The following is a 15,425-nucleotide window of genomic DNA, read 5'->3' as shown; positions in this document are numbered from 1 at the left end:
CTCACCCCTTCCTTTATTATTTTTAGGTCATGGCAAGGAGGTAGTCGACGATGTTCCTCCATATATATAGTCAATGTTGAAGATTCCATTATTTTTTTAACATTAGTAATAATGTATTATTTTTGTAACAATTGAAACAAACTTGTATTATTTTGAAATTGTCACCATGTTGATGAGTGAACAAATCTTTTGGATATATTTTGACATATTTGGGGATGTAATTAAATGTAATCTTACTAAATCCTCTTGTGTATTTTTGTTGATGTGGTTTGCTCTTTGAATGACAAATACTATTCTTTAGGCTAAATGGTAACACCTATCTTGAGGTTTGCATGATGTCCATTTTCATAGGGGCATATTAGTCTTTCTATACATGTGAGCCATCTTGTTACAACTTGTCTTTGATACTACAGATATTATATTAAGGGTTGAATTTCAATTTCAAAGGTTATAGCAAGTAACATCTAGTTTAAGTGACGTGTCATTTGTGAAGGGCATTTATATAATCTTGACTACATCTTTAGGGGTATTTTGATCAATCTAGTTTATAGGGTATGATTGGAAACCATTTCAGAAGGTGTATTGTCTTTGTGGTTCAAAAAAGTATGCTAAATATCTTCATTTGGCTGATATATACAATGTGTATCAACCAAGGAGTAATTTTGGTATTTCATTGATATCACAGCAATGTGCCACATGCACAGTGTTCCCAGTGAGAATGGGATAATGACATCAATGTATATTCTTGGTTGTATACATATATAAATCAATATTGCGCAGAAAACAATAGTAGGTTGCAAAAAGGTGTATGTTTGTATCAAAAACTAAGAGTGGTGCAGGGGAATTGTGGTCCTTTTGATTACTGAATATGCTAGAGTATTATATCTACAATGATTGGAGGATCTCAGCTATGATTATCTATAGTTCTAAGGCTGTGTCATTGATATATAGTACATATAAATAGGCCTTATTGCCTGTAGCACCTGTTAAGCACAAGAAAGAGCCTAAAACAACTTATGAGCTAAAATGAGTAAAAAGGCCACGAAAGTTAAATGTTTAGGATGATTTCAGAGTGATCTCTTTAGGACTTGTGATGTAATTAATCTCTGGAATCAACACAAAATGGTGCTAATTCACTGAAGATGATAAAGGTTGTTTGCTGCTGTTTTTTTGGTGCAAAAGGAGGCTGTGGAGGTTCAAAAATTGATGTGGCTGGTTCTGCGGTTTGAGCAAGGTTCAAGCAAGTGTGTTTGATGTTTGTACATCTACAGAAGGTGCTCACTTGTACAAAGTTGAGCTGAAGTAAGATTTCATACCTCAAAACTTGATTAAAGTTGTTTTTCTGTTTTAAGCCTTTTAATTTGAGTACACAGTGGCTGTATCTTGCTATAAACCACCTGTTAATCATTCTAGCAAGTTTTAATAACTGATTAAAGGCTCTTGAAGTTTAGTATTTAACATAAACACCACCAGTTATATGTTTGGCCTTATAAACCTCACCTGTTAGGGTTTTAGGCTTGTTAAGTGACTAAACTTGATTAGTGAAGAATCTTTGAAATTACTTGCTACGTAAGAACTAATCATCATGTGAGTAAGTTTATATATGTGATTCAAGTTTGAAGAAATTGATTTAAGAATAGAGCAGCCACGAAATTACAGATTTACCCTTTGACAGTAAGCTTTTGCAGAAATTGACTAAGAATAGTTTTAGGCTTAAACTATTATATATCATGATGGGATTGACATCTATGATTTTGTGTGAAGATTGTACAACATTGTAAGAGTATTTTTTATGCCTGAGACAATACAAAATACCTGTTATACCCTTGGATTGAAGACCTTACAGTAGCTACGAAACTAAACCTGTATTGAGCTAGTTTATTATTGATTTTGTACTGTAGTGTGATAATCTTGCTATGCTAATTGAGAACTTCATTTATGCAAGTGTAAAATGATTATACAAATCTGTGAGAACCTGTATTAGCTCAAGGTTCAAGTGTTTTAACATAATTACCCTTGAGAGCTTGAGAGATAGGGTTTATTGTATTATAAGCCAATTGTGAACTGAAGTTATTAGTCCTTACTCCATTCATTGTTTCAACCTATTGAACAAGTTTGTATTGAGATATCAAGGCTATAGATACTGAAGAAAATTCAGTGGTTAAGCTACAGAGTGGTTTGACTGATACACCCTTGTTTAGGGTTTTGAAGCCTTGTGTGAAGAAATCTGTTGTGTACTTGCTGTTCATTGTTCAAGATTGATTTAGGTAAGTTTGTTGATCTATTTTAAGGCTATGGAAACCTAGTGTGAACTTCATTTAAGCTGCACAGTGCTATAGAAGAACTATTCTATTTATTGTAGAAGAGAATAAGCTAGGGTTACAATTTGTTCCTTACTTAAGGCTGTGTATTAACTCTTATTTTGTGTAGTAGCTTAAGTAAATTGTACTTGGTGTATTGACACCTTATTGTAAATGGTAGTAAGGCATTGATACCTCATCCCATTGTTGATTAAGCTATTAAGAGCTTTAGTGTCCAAGCAAGGTTGCTTAGGACAGTGGGAGTGTATGTGTGCACATTGGTAAGCTAGTGTGTAAGTATTGGTTGTGAAAACTAGTGTCTATTCTTATACAAGGGTGTGTGCTGACAGTAAGACAACTGAGTGTGTAACAAGGTACTTGCAGCTAGTGGATGATTTATTAGCTGAGTCCAAGAACTAAGGTTTTTCGCTATTGAGAGGGTTTCTTTGTATACTTTATGTTATGTATTTTCTATGTGCATGATTGACTTTGTTGTTAACAAGTAAAAAAATTAATTAGACCAATTCACCCCCTATTGGTCTAGCAATTGGTATCAGAGCCTCTGGTCTAGTATCCTATAGTTAACATACATGCAACAAAGATCTTTTCAATGGAAAGGCCAAAATCCAGATATTGCTCATGTCTTAGATAGTTCGTACTATGACCATTAAAAGATTAGATAGAGGCTTACTTGATGTTTTTATCTTATAATGTGTGCGATGTTGCAATTAATGGTACAAAAGTTCAAAGTATAGAAGACTTTCGCATCAATGATCTTATAGCAAGACAAGTATTGGTTAGTGGACTCAACCATCTGGATTTCATAACAATTAAGAATTATAATTTATCTAAGGATATGTGGGATACTCTTGGGGCTGTTTATGAATCCAAAAGTAAACTTGAAGAACCAAAAACAACCAATGTTGCAAGAAATACTATGGCCACTCAGTGTACCAATGCCTTGGTTCAGAGGGATGAGGTTAAAGAAGATGTTTGTATTGAAGTGTTTAAGTCTGAACTTTCAGTTTTGGTTTCTTTCTCACTTGTTGTGTTTAGCATATTGAAGATAAAATCAAAGGGTATTTTGAAGAAAAGGAGAAAGAAAAATGGAAGTTGTTCAATGCCTTTGATAGATGGAAGTGAAGTTGAACAAGATTCTAAAGTTAGGGTTGGTCACAATACAAGGAAATTCAAAAGTGTATCTACCAAGAAGATTTATCAAGATCAGTTAAGAGCTGCAAAGGATAAAGATGGTAATAAATTCTTAATGCTTCCCATTGTCTTCAAGTACATCAATATATGTTATTTAATCTTCAGGATCAGTTACATGTCTGAATCAAGAAATAGAAATGGTATAACCGTAATTGTCAGATATTCAAGGCTTACTCAACTCTTAATGAAGAAGAAATATTCTAATAAGTATCTCTCTTGGAATTCCAATAAAGAAATCTTCATAAATGCAACATCCTCAAAACTACCTCCATTCAAAGACAAGGTTTCTCATGGTCATTGCTCTATTATTGTTTGTCAACTTCAAATCTCTTGAAGGTCACCTCTTCTCAGATATAAGTTTTTGTACCTTAAACTAGATGTGTTTAGTTCTCTGCCGTAATACAATCTGTTATATGATCTGAAAATGTGTTTATTCTTCTATTAAATATGTTTACATTGTCTAAGCATGCTTAGTTTGTTAATTGAGGCTATTGTTCGTGTATCTCGCAACAATAAAATACCCATTCGCAATAGAACGATATCGTGTAGGATAACTCTATGCAAAGAGGATGTCGAACCCACAGAGAGATGAAATTTGCATTAGTCTTTAATTTTGTCTTATGGTTTATAGTAACTTGGTTGGAAAGTTTGTTGGTTGTCATGATTTAACAAACTGAAATTATAACAAAATATTAAACTAAAGTGAATTAAACTAATTTAAATGATCAGAGAGAAAAAGTCTTAGGGCTTTGTGTAATGACCTGGTCTTTTTCCTCCTTTTCCATTTTCGGCGATTTTCTTTCTTTCGTCTTTTTCCTATTTTGTCTTTTCCTTATTTCGTCTTTTAGTTATTTTTCATTTTACCTTGCATAACCTCACTTGTTGTGCTCAGATTTGATTCCAATTTTGCAGGTATTCATGATATTTGATTTCCATGACATTGGTATTTTTACTTTTGTAGAAAAGCATGCTAGTTGCTTACTTTTCTTATAAAGGGCATAAATACATACTTTAGTGTAATTATTCATAACTTTTGGGGTTTTAGTGTAATTATGAAAAATAATTATTTTTTGTTTTAAGGACCTTTTTGCAATTTAATTTGGAAGATATTTTGAAAAAGGACCATTTTGCAATTTTTGAAAAGTGTGACAAGTGTTACACTCTCATGGAGCCACTTGTTGGCATTTGGGTGAAGAGACTTGGCACCATGAATTCTTAACAATTGGAAGGTGGAGAGTCAACCATGTGTTGGCCTAGGATTGGTGCACATGTAGCCTTTGATTTATGACAAGTATGGGCTTGGGATTTAGTCTTGGAAGAGGCATTGGATTAGTGACAAGTGTAGGATCAAGATTTAGTCTTGCATTGTGTGTGTGAGAGAGGTAGTGCAAGAACACATAGTGAGTGGAGGATTTCTAGCCCTTCCACTCACTATTTTACACTTTACCTTTTTCATTTCATTGTCTCTCATGAACCCTAGCCAATCCACCATTGGAGGAAAGCTTAGTTCATAGCTTATCCCTTCAATTTGGCTCACTTCCATTCACCTTAGAGTAAAAACATTGGGAGAGAAAAGATTCCTCTCACTCTCCTCTTCAATAACCCTAAACTTGTTTTACATTTAGAGTTTGGTTGTTTGGATTATAGAGATTCAATTCTCTATTGAGGTAGGGGTGGTTGTATGTTTATCCTCTTTGGGTTTTATATATATCGGAGCTTGATATATATTGATTACATGCTTTAAAATTCTTGTATTTGCATATAAATAGATATTTTGTATGCTTGACTTAGGATTTGTGGATTAAAGCATGTATATGACTATTAAATTGTATAGGTAGGTTATTGATTAATGATTTGCCTAATATTTGTGATTTCATTGAAGGTTTATGATGAATATCTTGAAATTACTCGTGTTGTTAAGTAATATAGATTTCATTGAAAGTCTTGTACGTATCACTTGAAATTATTTGTAGGTAAATTACTATATTGCATAATTAGTAATTGTGGCCTACATTAATATTAAATCCATGTGGCATAATGTGTAGTATCATTAGCTTGCCACTTTAGACATGAAACCTTAGGGTATGGTTTGTGTGGTTTTACCCTATTTGTGCTTGGTAGGTAGTTCATGCATTGAGATTGTATAAATGTCATGAACTTGTTGATTTTTGGAAGCTTGTAAGGATATGAAATGTTTGATGGCTAGAGTTTGGCTCTAGTACGGAGGATAAGAATTCTCCTAAGTCATAGTGCGCACTAGGTAGTACCTTGTGGGTCATAATTACCCAAAATAACTTATATGGTCTCGTGGCCACATATCCTAGTCTTTCCATTACTTGATTTTGCATTACTTTCCAAGTTGTAAATTATGGATTTCTTGTAGCTTGTGATTTGGTAAATCTTAGTTTTAATGTGGTTAGTGTACTTGCTTATGTATACTTGGATGTTATGTGTTTACCGTTTCAACATTTGTATAGCTTGAGATGATCCCTTAGAGCACCATGGGAACATAGACGTTTGGTGGAATGCACCCTTGTGATGGTCTATGTTTGGTTCACGTTATACTTGAAACTATAGGGTATGCGCATGCACCACATCCTACGAGTAACTTGATTACTCACCTTAGTGGTTTGGGTTGTTTTTCAAGTAAAGAGACTATGTTCTTGGAAGCTCATTATCCTTAGAAGCTTTTGAGCTAAATGAAGCATTTTTGTATATTGACATGCAAGTGTTTAGCATGCATTTATTTTATTATCATATTTTGTATACCATGTACGTATGGTACTTTTGAAGATTATGTAACCTCCTTGATGTGTAAAGATGTTAGTAATCACTTTTGATATTTTAAGCATGTATGTAATGAGGCCAAGGGCCAAGCATGTCTACTTTTGTACTTGGACACTTTTGGTAACAAAGTTTTGCTTCAAATGTTTTTTAATCAAATTTTGAGGTTTGAGAAGTCAAAATCTTGTAAATGATGTGTATGAGGCCATGGGCCATTGTTTTACATTCATTTACTCATATCAAACTTGTTGACATGTTTACATTCTCAAAACTCATGAAAAATCAGTTTTACACATCTATTTTGAATTAAAGTATCATGGGATTCAAAGTTGAGGTAGTACCTTAACACCTTAGGCTCATAGCAGGTTCAGCAGTAGGTTTTCGAGGTGTTTTGGTCGACCAAAACTCCATTTCAGTCGACCGATGTGAAATGGTTTTGCATTTAAACAGTAATATCACATTCGAGTAGCCAAATCAATTGTTCAAAGCTCATTTCGGTTGACCGAACCCTTATGTCGGTCTACCAAAATGAATTGCATCTTTTCTTCATGATTTCAAGTCTCAGCATCTCCATTTTGGTCATCCGAAACTTCATTTCGGTTAACCAAAATAGCTAGAACCCGAGCCTTGCTTCTGTTGAGTTTCAGCACTGAACTTCCAACTTCAAAGGGTTATAACTTCTTCGTTTCTAATCCAAATGGGGTGATTCTTGAGCCTTAACTCAAGGATTTTGAGTCATATTTCCAATGGTACCAATCCCATTCTCAGATTCAAAGCACAGTTTAAGTTATTCATGTTTTAGTGAAGTAGTGTCAGTTTTCACTTCAATCGGGACGGGGCATTTTGTGGGATTCTTAGCCAATGTTCACGGAACCTCTTGGAATGTTTTAAAATGATTAGATTAGGTTTTATTCATCGTGTTTGACATTTTTTGAGTCAAGTTTCTCTCTTTTATTGTGAATTGACCTTTTTGCCCCCTTGGATAACAAATTTTATCCTTTTGACCCTTACTACCGTTTTTGCTTTGTTTAAGTTCCGTGATCTCATGGGGGATCACATTGGTGTCTTGGGAGTGACTCTTATCTCTTAAGACCTTGGTTTATCATTTGCTTTCGCATTTCAGATCCGTTATCAGATCAACTTTCGGTTCATCACTGACGCACCGGGTTGAAAAACTTGGGCTATCACAAGTGGTATCAGAGCACCTAGGTTTGAACACCTTAGGACGATGGGTTTTGGGTGCGTATCATGATTTTCTTGATCTACCTTGATTTATGCGCATGCTTTTGATAACATGTTTTAGCTTTATAACATGTTTATGTGTTTCCTGATTACACGTTTGGTAGTATGACATGTTTTTATGCTTATATGCCTATATGGTTAAGAGCACCTTTGCTTGACATATATGCTTATCTACTTAAGTGCTTAACTGTTTAAGAAGTTTTCATTAATTGTTTTAGCATGACAGTATGTTGCATATCTTGTCTTGCTTTGTGTTCCGTGCATTCATAGCGTGAGTTGCACTTGGTCATAATAACTTGTATTATTGTTGACCATATTTCCTTCGTGCATTTAGCATCATGGTTGTCACGCGTGGAGAGTCTTCACGTTAAGGCACTGAGGAACAGGTGGCTGACTCTGAGTTCACGAGGGGTCTGGGAAGGCCCAGGATTCCAGTTCGTGGTGTGGATTCTAATCCACCACGGGCATCGACTTATGAGGAGCAGGTTGCTCAGGGAATCAATCAGGGGATCACTGAATCCCTACAGGAGTTGATGCGTAGGCAGGTGGCAGGAGTGCAGATTCCAGCACCGGCACCGGCACCAATAGTCAATGAGGCATTAGAGTACTTCATACGACTACAAAGGGTCAAGATTGATCCATTTGCAGGGAGTTCAGATCCGCTAGTCTTAGATGCTTGGTTTGACCTTATGGTTCACAAGTTAGATAGTATGGCAGTACCCGCAGACAGGTTGAGGATTTCCTTGACTGCTTCTCTGTTCATGGGGGATACAGATATCTGGTGGAGGTCTATGACCAATGTCCACAATGTTGAGTTGATGACTTGGAATGAGTTCAGAGATCAATTTTTCGAGCGCTTCTTTCCGAGGGCTATGAGGCGAGAGATGAGGACGCAGTTTGCAGGTCTTTATCAGGGCACTATGAGTGTCATTGAGAATGAGACACGATTTACTTCTCTCTCTCATCATGTCGAGGATATGGTAGTGACAGACGAGGCCAGGGCAATGAAGTTTTAGGATGGGCTTCATCTTGACATCAGGCCACGGGTCTCCATTCTTAATTTGAGGACCTACAGGGAAGTGGTCCAGAGGGCTATGCTAGCTGAAGCAGAGGAACGGGATCAGTTACAGATCAGGGGTTCATACAAACAGCCTCGAGGTGACACTCCGTCATCTTCTGGGAGCTAGTGGAAGAAGGCTAAGGTCGGGGACAATTCACGTACTCAGGGACAATCACAGCAGGCTCGGTCTGTATCTGCAGTTCCAATATCTTTGAGGTCGGTCCGAGGAGTAATTTGTCACCATTGTCAGCAGCCAGGGCATATCAAGCCTCGCTGCCCACAGCTTCAACCACAGGCCAGTCAGTCGCAGGCTAGTAAGCCTACAACTTCGATGAAGGGGGTTCGTGGAGCTTGTCATTGTTGACTTCGCATTACTTTCTATTACTTGACTTCGCATTACTTTCTAAGTTGTAAATCATGGATTTCTTGTAACTTGTGATTTGATAAATCTTAGTTTTAATATGGTTAGTGTACTTGCTTATGTATACTTGAATGTTATGTGTTTACCGTTTTAACATTTGTATAGCTTGAGATGATCCCTTAGAGCACCATGGGAACTTAGACGTTAGGTGGAATGCACCTTTGCGATGGTCTATGTTTGGTTCACGTTATACTTGAAACTATAGGGTATGCGCATGCACCATATCCTACGAGTAACTTGATTACTTACCCTAGTGGTTTGGGTTGTTTTTCAGGTAAAGAGACTATGTTCTTGGAGGCTCATCATCCTTAGAAGCTTTTGAGCTAAATGAAGCATTTTTGTATATTGACATGCAAGTGTTTAGCATGCCTTTCTTTTTTTTTTTTTATATCATATTTTGTATACCATGTATGTATGGTACTTCTGAAGATTATGTAACCTCCTTGATGTGTAAAGATGTTAAGTAATCACTTTTGACATTTTAATCATGTATGTGATGAGGCCAAGGGCCAAACATGTCTACTTTTGTACTTAGACACTTTTGGTAACAAAGTTTTGCTTCAAATGTTTTTTAATCAAATTTTGAGGTTTGAGAAGTCAAAATCTGGTAAATGATGTGTATGAGGCCATGGGCCATTGTTTTACATTCATTTACTCATATCAAACTTGTTGACATGTTTACATTCTCAAAACTCATGAAAAATCAGTTTGACACATCCATTTTGAATTACAGTATCATGGGATTCAAAGTTGAAGTAATAGCTTAACACCTTAGGCTCATAGCATGTTCAGTAGCAGGTTTTCAAGGTGTTTCAGTTGACCAAAACTCCATTTTGGTCTACCGATGTCAACTGGTTTTGCATTTGAACAGTAATATCACATTCGAGTAGCTAAATCAATTATTCAAAGCTCATTTCGGTCGACCGAACCCTTATTTCGGTTTATCAAAATGAATTTCATCTTTTCTTCATGATTTCAGGTCTCAACATCTCTATTTTGATCATCCAAAACTTCATTTTGGTCGACTGAAATAGCTAGAACCCGAGCCTTGCTTTTGTTGAGTTTTAGCACTGAACTTCCAACTTCAAAGGGTCATAACTTCTTTGTTTCTAATCCAAATGGGGTGATTCTTAAGTGTGAACTCAAGAATTTTGAGTTATCTTTCAAATGGTACCAATCCCATTCTTATATTCCAAGCACAGTGGAAGTTATTTATGTTTTAGTAAAGTAGTGTCAGTTTTCACTTCAACTAGGACGGGGCATTTTATGGGATTCTTAGCCAATGTTCACGGAACCTCTTGGAATGTTTCAAAATGTTTAGATTAGGTTGTATTCACCTTGTTTTACATGTTTTGAGTCAATTTTCTCTCTTTTATTGTGAATTGACCTTTTTGCCCCATTGGATAGCAAATTTTATCATTTTGACCCTTACTACCGTTTTTGCTTTCTTTAAGTTCCGTGATCTCATGGGGGATCACATTGGTGTCTTAGGAGTGACCCTTATCTCTCAAGACCTTGGTTTATCATTTGCTTCTGCATTTCAGATCCGTTATCGGATCAACTTTCGGTTCATCACTGACGCACCGGATTGAAAAACTTGGGCCGTTACACTTTAACTTCAACACAATTATGATTAATTATACTAACTCTGGGAATTTAACAATGATATTTTTCAAAAGAATTGAACTCAATAACATTTGTTCAATTCGGGTTTTAAAGAAAGGTGTTTTACAAGATTAGCTAACTATAATCTATCTGCAATTAGCGCGGACAATCCGGTAAGGCTCCGCCAGATACCGCACAACAAGATAGGTTGAGAATAGAGAATAAACTATTACATCTAAGACAAGGAAATAACAGTTTAAATCTATTAAAGCATGAAAACAACTTGAGTTGTCTCAAGTGCTCATAGTTATATAATTAAGAAAATAATCATATATTAAAATAAAACGCACAGAGTTAAAATAATCAAACCATAATATTAGGTTGGGTTACATCAGTGCCCTAGGAAAGGAATTAGTTCCTCATGACGAGGATGGATATATCTGTGTTGAGTTCATCTCCATCGTCACAGACGACACTTCTTTTCTCAGGATCTTCACTTTCAAGGTTGTAGGAACCCTAAAAGCCACCACACCTTCAACCTTCTGAATAACACTGTCAAAAGAGATTGAAATTTCGGACCTCTTCTATCAAGGCTTACGCCTTCTTTTATAGAAGAAAATAAGTATTTGGTGGGCTTTTAAGTCTTCTGGCCCAACTGGGATGAGATACGGCTGGTAAAGAGAGCAGTCTCGCAATATTAATCCGACATGTCATGGAAGGCTCGAGCTTCAGGAACAAATGCAAATTGATCGACGGTCGAAATCAATTATAAATCAACCCTCTTCGTAATAGCACGAATCATTGTAAAATAGGGCTATTGGACGGGTAAGTTGAACCACTGGGACTACGCTAGTCTTAAGGCAACCTAAGTACTTAGAGTTATTTTAGAGTGATGAGGGGTTTATAAAGGGTTTGTGTGTTTGTCACTAAACTAAGAAATTAAATTGCATAAAACAATAGATTGCAATGAAATTGAAGAAGTGAGATACAAGTAGAAAAGACTAGGGAGATGAATTCACTCCAACCCTATACACATGCTAGATTAAGATTAAATTGGGGAAAAATAACACAAATGATGGTCATGATACTGGCAACACTTGGTTGCTATAGTATTTTCAAGAAGTTCATTAAATCAATAACAAGAATAATCCATTAAAGGTTCACATACTCAAGCCACCTAAACTAGGGTGTAGCCTTCACATGCTCCCTAAGCCCAAGATTATCAAGTCCTTAATGGAATGATGAAAGCACATAAAATTAGGAATTAAGCATAGACCATCAAAGGGGGATCCTAAGCAATGGACTATCTAAGTTCTCCAACTTCATGACAATAAAACCATTTCATGATCTAACTTCCATTGTCACTATGAAAGTGTAAGCATTATGATTAAGAGAAGCAATCATCTAAGACAAGAGGAATAACTCAAAATAATCATGTATAGACATTAAAGTTCATTACAACAAATATGATGCTCTAGATCATAAAATAACCAAAAACTATACATTGTTCTCCCCAAAATAAAATCTACACTAGCACATGCTTACAAGGGAGGAGCTTCATCACCTCCCTAGATGGAGGTTTAGCTCTCCATTGATACAAAAATGGAAGAAGAAGAAGAAGGATCCATCTCCATTTTCGAGCTCCTACTGTAGCACTCAAGAACACCCTCTTCCTTGCTCTCTTCTCCCTCCTCTAATCTTGTAAGAATGAATCCTAATGATATGTGTGGCCTCCCTCTCTTATCTTCTAGAGATAAGCCTCTAAAAACCCCCACCAACCAACATCTCCAACCAACCATTAAAGAGGGAAATTAGAATTGAGGAACCCAAGATGCAAGTGGCTGAAAATGGGCCATTTCCGGATGCAATTCTGCCCTAATTTCGAGCACTCGAAATAAGGGCTCGAGCACTCGAAATTGGAGCAGAATGCTCCATTCTTGCCTTGCTCCACCCGGACCTACTTTGGTAAAATGGCCATAACTTTGTGTTCCAAATTCTGAATGATGAACCGTTTGAAGATTTGGAAAGCTAATTCAGAGCTCTAAAAACTTTATGTTTTCCTGGAGATCCAATTCTCAAGTCTGATTGGTAGAAATTGAAGAGCAAGGCAGAAATTCATTGCTGCCAGGCAGTTCTGAGCACCTATGATAAGAAGATCATAACTCTCTGCTCCGAACTCCGAATGATGAACCACTTGAAGATTTGGAAAGCTGATTCAGAGCTCTAAATATGTCATGTTATGATGGAAGTCCAGTTCTCAAGTTTTCAAGGTCAAAATGGCGAGCAAAGATCAGGATCCACTGCTGCCAGAAATTCAGCCTTGTGCCTTTTGATGGCCAAAACTCCACAAAGCCTTGATTTTGCTCCTTTTTTGGCAAATGGACCTGAAAATATATACATACACACAAATGAAGATAATCTACTTAAATAATCAAACGATAGACTTAACTAATGCAATTTAGGGCGCTTGAATATACAATATTCGGCGCTTATCATCGAGCTTTAGGGTTCATGCTTGAGCATAAGGAACAATGCTCGAGCTTCTCTGGATGGATGCTCGAGCTTCAATAAATGGTGCTTGATCTTCACTTTGACACTTAGCCAATTTTCTTCAACTATTTTCCGAAGCGTCTTTTTCTTTAGCACTTAGAATATTTTTGGGGTTGAACTCTTTTAACATTGCTCGATCCAAGCTTCAAGGGCTCGAGCACTAGGTACCAGGCTCGAGCATTTGGGGCTCAAGGCCAGAGCATCAGTGGATAATGCTCGATCCTTAATAGATGGTATTCAATCCTGGAGGTGAGGCACGAGACCTGGGAGCATAACCTTCAATTAAAATCAACTCATTAATTTTTGACGCCTCATGCTCAGGCATGAAGGTCAAGGCTCGAGCACCCTTAGTTAAGGCTCAAGCATCAAGGTACAAAGCTCGAGCATTTGGGCCTTGTTGACTTTTCTTCTCTTCTTTGTTGTGATGCTTGAGCCTTAACACTTAGGCTTGAGCTCTAAGACTTGAATTTCTTCAAAATTCACCATTTAAGCTCTCGGCTTGCTCTGAATGACCGACAACGTCTCTATAAGCTTCGATATCATCATAAAGTCTCGATTTTAACTATTTTTCTGAAAAAGTACGTATAAACACACATTAAACATAAATTAGTCTAATTACAGATAAAAGTATCACTTTAGGCCTTAACATATACATATTTAGGGGCTCGAATATGCATATATTCAGCATTCATCACACCCCCAAACTTACATATTGCTAGTCCCTTAGCAATACAGAACTAAAAAGCTGCTTTCGTGGGAATCACGGTTGCATTTAGCCTATGCAACAAGCCTTTAAACCCCTAGGTTACCCTTAGTGGACAAGTTGTAGTCTTGTGAGGGTTTTTAGTGAAGATACCCACAAACTTCCCAAATTAGTGCCTTAAATGCACAGCAAGCTTATTCAAGCCTGTTTTCAAATCATATCATCCCTACAGTTCATTAATCAATTAACTACATCAAGTATACCAGTCATGTAATCAGAAAAAATTTCAACCTCCAATTTCAATTAAGCAACCATAGTCCGCACATATCAGTTTAATCATTCATTCAACAATTTTAATCTCTAAAGGTACTTTGAAAGTGAGCCTATAATTCAACGTGTGGCTTATTATCCATACTTGCATTTAGTCCTTGTTATTCCTTAATTCACAGGTAGACTTTTCCAACTCCAACTCCTAAGGCATTTTTTTTTCTTTTCGGGTATGTATTTTTCAAAAAGGATACTGTGCAATGTTCAGGTTTATTAAGCTTTCTAAATCACCCTTGTAGCGAACTTTTAGCCAATAACTCCCAAACCAAATGGTCTTAGGGCATTAAGTGTTAAAACATCCCTTAGGACTTAATTGTTCAAGTAATCTAGGAAACCTAAACCCCTTATGTAACAAACTTTCAGCTAATGACTCCCAGACCAGACGATCTTAAGGCATTAGGTGTCAAAACACACCCTTAAGGACTTAATCACTTAAGCAGTCCAAGTACAAACCTGAACTTAATCCTTTTCTACTTTTCTTTTTCTTCTTTGTTTTTCATCATGTTCTTTTCATTTTTCATTCACATTGGTGAATAATTTTTTTCTTTGTTGCTTTGCATACATACTAATTTTTTTTATTTTTTTTTATTTTTTTTATTTTTTTATATGCCTTAGTCATCAAAATTATCATATCTACCTAATCATTTCAGTCTAACTCAAAACAAAACAAGACTTCCAATTTCTACCCCACAGAATTCTTGCAAGTACGACATTGTGCAAAGTGTAGTATCTCAGAGATCAACATTATTAAACAACAATCATCCTAACAAAGTGAACCACAAGCCACCAACTGGTTTTAAAAATTTCAAGTAATTCCATTCACAGTAATTTAGCATACAAACCAAGTCTAACCAACATCAGACTGCAAACAGAGTATATAACCATCAATAGACTCAAACACATGCTTATATCATCAAATAGCAAATCCCATCCTTGTGTAAGCGAATTAAGCCAAAAATTAAAATTTCTAAGCAAACTTGACCCCCAAACTTAATGTGCACATTGTCTTCAATGTGTAAGAATAAATGAGAGTTAGAAATATATTACCATACAAGTAGACTAGCAAAGATATGACAACATACTACACAAATGGGTAAAAATGAGTTGTCAGCATCGTCTCCTTCAACATAGTAGTTCCTCTCAAAATCACCCCTAAACTTAATCTATTGTATCTGGCAAAATCAATAAACTCTAACACACATCAAAGTATCAAGTATATGG

This window comes from Cornus florida, unplaced genomic scaffold (genome assembly GCF_030987335.1).
Source record: "Cornus florida cultivar Cherokee Brave unplaced genomic scaffold, ASM3098733v1 CherokeeBrave_3.0.0_Hap2_Chr11, whole genome shotgun sequence".
Classification (NCBI taxonomy): Eukaryota; Viridiplantae; Streptophyta; class Magnoliopsida; order Cornales; family Cornaceae; genus Cornus; species Cornus florida.
This window is presented reverse-complemented; position numbering follows the sequence as displayed.